At 38.3% G+C, this 6,015-nt stretch overlaps 1 pseudogene; it reads left to right on the top strand.

The window, feature by feature from the left end:
- The first annotated feature begins 2,600 nt into the window (after positions 1-2,600).
- Positions 2,601-2,731, top strand: LOC141124320 (U2 spliceosomal RNA; annotated as a pseudogene).
- Positions 2,732-6,015: the final 3,284 nt, after the last annotated feature.

The raw sequence follows: 6,015 nt of genomic DNA, 5'->3' as shown, positions 1-6,015 counted from the left end.
TCACTTGCAGGATTGAGAGATAGTGATTTGTGGGGAAATTCGTCAACAAACACTGAAAGTAAGGACAGTGACAATTCTGCAACTGAGCAAATGTCAGTGTTTTTGATTTGATTACATTATTGAATAATTTTTATTATTATTGTATTATTATTTGTTATAATTATTTATAGTTATTTATTATATTATAATTTATGATTTTGTGTTTCAAATTTTATTATACCCGGGCTGTCTACTAGAATCTTGTTTGGACAGATTTAAGTGTGTTATTCCTAAGAATTACAAGCCTACAATATAAAACGCCAAATTTCCATGCAAAACATTGTACCGCTTTGAGCATCAAAAATCTTTCATAATCATACTTCCAGGGAGATTAAGCGCTGTTTGACTGAAGCGCAATTTCAAAAAGTTGAAGGATTCACTGTGGACCAGCAGTTCAATGCTAACATTCTACGGAACCCACCATCTGCTGAAACTAGCCACTGTTTTAGGGAGTAACGGACACAAACAAATACATGTAATTCTAATAAAACTGCTGCCACGGACTCAAGGGGTATAATATCTCAGCTTGCAACTTATACCTGTTGGTCCCTTAAATTAAAATATACTGTATTTTGAAAAAAATTGAATAGCTTTAATATGTTCACCCAATATCTGCTATAATAAGTAAATCTGATCCTAAACCACTAATACTACAAACAGAATATTGTGCAATACTAATTGGAAATGACAGCAAAATGGCAATGTTATTCTTTGATTGTTTTAAATAGAAGCATTTGGGGTCATCATATATCAACATTTCTTTGGTACATACTGGTGCATATAAATGTACCAGACACAAAAACTCCTTTACTCTCAGTAGGACATTCCTTTGAAACATCTGACTCATTAATATTCTTTAGAATCAGACCTAATTTACATGGAAGGAATGATGATAGATAACCCCAGTGGACGTCACTTAGCATAGCTTTTACTTATTTATGATTTTTAATGTGGTAAAGCAAACTTATTAAATTTCATTCACAGCAATATAAAACAAAAACAGTATGTATGGTACTTAGATTCTTAAATATCCTAAAAGTCTTTGTCCCAAACATATTGTGCAGAGTATGGTTTGGTAGTACAAATATGCTCTTATCTGAGCAATTCTTTCTTTGCTGCTCTATAAAATAATAGACATGGCATACCATCTAGAGGTAAAAGGATGGTGGTAGCAGTAGCACCGAGACATTTTTTTTCAGCGTGCCACTTTGCACAGGACCTGTTGAGGGCCTTGGAACCAGTGCTCAATGACTTTGTACCACAGGCAGCCATCACAAACTTTGGTATGCTGAACGGCCTATTCTGCGGGACTTTTGTTTAGGAGAACATTGATGGCGCCTGGCGGGTGATGTGTTGCTTTAAGGATGCTTTATGGTGCACCAGAAAGCGCCTCATCCACCAATAGGAGACGTTGTCCATTGGAGACTGTTGCAGACTGGTCGATAGTCTGCTCAGAGACTATAATCTGATAGATTTCAGGAAAGTCTGAAAATTTCCCCTTCCCCCACTCCCCCTTGTGTGTCTTTGCCTGTTCAATAAAGCTTCAGGCCTTAGAACTCTTTTCCACTCACTTATCCTTCTTCCCTATACCCCTTCACACACATTGCTTATTGAATTATTTTTGAAACGTTTGGAATGTTGCATACTTTGATTTAGTTGCAATGCCCTGTAGGATGTTTGAGACAGGGGTCAAACGCAAGCATTGCGCGTCAGACATTGCACCGCTAGTTTGGTAATGTATCTCGATTAATGCTTTTCAGGGGGCAAGGGACATCAAGCATGACATAATGGTTCAGGGAACTTTGCTTCACACAACACATTAGGCATCATACCGCAGTGTGAATGTATTTATTGTGTGATTGGAACTGTGTTGTAAAGTAGCGTATCCATGTGCTGTATTGCAGTACTGGGTGGATTATACCCCATATAAGTATTTTGTTTTTTATATATTTTATATAAAATAAAGTATATTTTTTCAAAAAACAAAACACTGGTGCAGACAACCTTTCTGGTCCCCCATGTATTCCTCCCCTACAGTTTTTGAGAGGTTTTAATCTGGGGTCATTGTAGCTCCCTGTGTTCCTCTTGTCAGGCCTAGGCAACAGATATCTTTGGATTTATTGCAAATCTGAGTATTAAAGTGTAACTTCACTTTTGTTGAAAAAAAAAAAAAACCACCCCCTCCATGTCAGTTATAAATATTATAACGAAATCTGCAAACGCTTGCCTGTCACTGGTTAGAAGCATCGCTAAAGATCTTTGAAAACATCAGAATATAACCATTTATGATGTTATTAATATATTTTTATACTTTTCCTCCTAGCTTTTATACTTTGATCATAAAAATAAGTGTAGTAGAGTGGGTAGCATTGAACATTTTTATCTGTGATGAATATTACAAATTAAAATGTATCACATAATTTTTTCATAACAAATTCACTATTAAAAAGAAACTCAGTCTACCAAAATGATCTTTCCTAGTTACTTACAGCCGCTAAGAGTTTGATTTTGGGTTTAAAATTATGAATGCAAAAAGAGTGCTATATTAAAAAAATAATTGTATCGCTTCTCGGCCTTTTGGGGACCATATATTAAATGGATTTTTAGAACAGGGAGATGGAAGAAGAGCTTGCTCTGTCCACTCCACGCATTGACCTGGTATTGCAGTACCTCCAGGACCGATGCAAGAAAAAAAATAAATGTAGTTATATTTAAAGTAGAATGCCAGCAAAAACGGTTATTTTAGTGAATTCAGTTAGGTGCTGTAGGTTAATGATCTTTGTACCCCCAATAAGGAGAGTTCACCTAATTTCTGTGGCCCCACTGGAAGTACGACAATCTCCCCAATGAGATTGACATTGGCCCCACTGGAAGTATGACAATCTCCCCAATGAATTTTCTGTACCAAAAGTGGTAACCCCGAGCCACACTCGGGGTCGCATTGCAGGATCCAAGCAAAGTTACTTACCTTGTCCCCAGGATCCTGCGATGTCTCCCTGCTGTGTGTGCGAGCCGTGTCTCCGCTTGATCTATCACAGTACCGAGCTCCGTTCCCTGCAAGTGTTGCAACACACGGGGACGGAGCACGGCGCCAAATTCAAAAAGTTAAAAACACACAATACATACAGTACACTGTAATCTTACAGATTAAATTACTGTATCACATTATTTCACATCCCTTTTGTCCCCAGTGGTTTGTCCAATGCCCTGCATGCAGTTTTATATTATATATACTGTTCTTTCTGCCTGGAAACTGGAGATTGTCCATAGCAACCAAAAAGTGTCCCTTTACATCAAAAGCGGTTTTAGACCAGCTAGAAAACAGCGATAATAAATTAAAATCACTTGCAGAATTGAGCGATAGTGATTTGTGGGGAAATTCGTCAACAAACACTGAAAGTAAGGACAGTGACAATTCTGCAACTGAGCAAATTTCAGTGTTTTTGATTTGATTACATTATTGAATAATTTTTATTATTATTATTATTATATTATTATTTGTTATAATTATTTATAGTTATTTATTATATTATAATTTATGATTTTGTGTTTCAAATTTTATTATACCCGGGCTGTCTACTAGACTCTTGTTTGGACAGATTTAAGTGTGTTATTCCTAAGAATTACAAGCCTACAATATAAAACGCCAAATTTCCATGCAAAACATTGTACCGCTTTAAGCATCAAAAATCTTTCATAATCATACTTCCAGGGAGATTAAGCACTGTTTGACTGGAGCGCAATTTCAAAAAGTTGAAGGATTCACTGTGGACCACTGTTTTAGGGAGTAACGGACGCAAACAAATACATGTAATTCTAATAAAACTGCTGCCACGGACTCAAGGGGTATAATATCTCAGCTTGCAATTTATACCTGTTGGTCCCTTAAATTAAAATATACTGTATTTTGAAAAAAATTGAACAGCAAAAAATAACTGAAAGATGTTCAAACTCCTTATTCTGCAAAAAAAAACAAAAAAAAAATGCCCTCATTGTTGTCCTTACCCCAGTATAAAGATTTTGTTCATGTCTTGCCCTGGGGACCACTGAGAAAGAGAAGGTGATATTCCTAACAAACAGCAACATAAACTTGAAGGGGTAATCTTTCTTTAAAGAAATGTATGAATAAACTAAACAGCATCTACACTGAAAATTGATTATTAAAAGTGTGAATGGTAATGATACAGCTCTAAATCTATAAATAAAGTGCAATATAAAGTTTCCATCAAAAGTTCCACACTGCTCTTAAACACCACTAATAGTTTCAGTTCTGAGACTGAACGCGGGTTTGAAATCGTGCAAGGTCAGCTGAACTTGCACAATTTCAAACCCACATTTCAGTGGAAGTTTGGGGGGTGATTTGAAAGACATATGTGCGAGTTCATGCACAGATGTCTATTGAAATCGCCCCCCGAAGTCGCCAAAAGTAGTGCAGCAACTACTTTTGTAAATTGGTGCGGCGCCGCAAAGTCGGAGTCACACCAATTCGGACCGTGCCGTTTTCACCAATGGGCTGCACTTTGGCATGCGATTTGACACGTCAAATCCAACGATGTGAACGGGGCAAAACGCTGGGTAATTTCAACCCACACCTCTGTAATTATAAGCTAATTGATATAATTAGAATTGGGGATGTGTGAGCTACAAAAGGCACAGGAAATTTGGTCAAAATTGATGGCAAGATGAATGCAGTATGTTATCAAAAAATACTGGAGGAACATTTGCATTAATCAGCCAGGAAGCTGCGCATGGGAAGTACTTGGACATTCCAACATGACAATGATCCAAAACACAAGGCCAAGTCGACCTGTCATTGGCTACAGCAGAATAAAGTGAAGGTTCCTGAAGTGGCCGTCTCAGTCTCCTGACCTCAATATCATTGAGCCACTCTGGGGAGATCTCAAACGTGCAGTTCATGCAAGACAGCCCAATAATTTACAGGAGGCTTTTTGCCAAGAGGAATTGGCGGCTTTACCATCTGAGAAGATAAAGAGCCTCATCCACAAATACCACAAAAGACTTCAAGCTGTCATTGATGTTAAAGGGGGCAATACACGGTATTAAGAACTAGGGTATTTAAACTTTTGATCAGGGTCATTTGGCTAGTTTCTGTTGTGATTATGATTTAAAAAGAGTAAACACAGTTGATTGATAATAAATGGCTTCAGCCAAACACTAACCATGAGCGAAAGAAAAGTTTTTGTACTATCATTCATATTCTCTGAAAAATGGCCAAGAAATCATAAATTCTGCCAGGGTATGTAAACGTAGGAGCACAACTGTATATCTTAGCACAGTACTGCACATGTACAGGTTGGACATGGCACTAGGGCATAGAAATGCCAACGGTCTGTATTGCTTATGCACTGGCCAGACTTAGCACACTTGGCTCCACTGCACATGTTTCAGTTGGACAGAGCACACACAGAGTGTAGAAAGACCAGCAGACAGTATTGCGCACATGCTTGCCAGACTTAGTGCCCTTGGCTATACTATTCATGCACCAGGAAACTGAACCTGAAAGAATTTTTAGGGGAAACGGAACCAGCAGCCCCTACTGCTCATGCTCCAGCTTGACACACACACACACTGTGTGTCACTGTGCACAGGGTGTGATCCTGAATAGATGTTCAAGGAAGATTGATGGAGGGATGCAGGAAGGAAATGTGTCTGTAAAATGCCAAAAATATAAAATAGCTACATTTTGCTGAAGCTTAAAGCATTTGTTAACCCAAAAAAAAAAAATAATTTCCTGATCCCTTAAAGCAGATTACATTGCACAGCACCTGTGCAATGTAATCTGTCCCCCTCTAAACTGTAAAAAAACCCCCCTAAACCTACCACTTCCTGTATGCCCCTTTCTAAACAGACCACGATAACCAGGGGCAGCTCCGCCCTTATCACCGTGGTCAAAGTGGTCAAAGTGCCTCCCTCAGTGATAGGCTGCTGTGAACTCTGCTCTCCTCTCCCCCCTCA

The sequence above is a fragment of the Aquarana catesbeiana genome, linkage group LG01, assembly GCF_042186555.1.
Source record: "Aquarana catesbeiana isolate 2022-GZ linkage group LG01, ASM4218655v1, whole genome shotgun sequence".
Classification (NCBI taxonomy): domain Eukaryota; kingdom Metazoa; phylum Chordata; class Amphibia; order Anura; family Ranidae; genus Aquarana; species Aquarana catesbeiana.
This window is presented reverse-complemented; position numbering and strand designations above follow the sequence as displayed.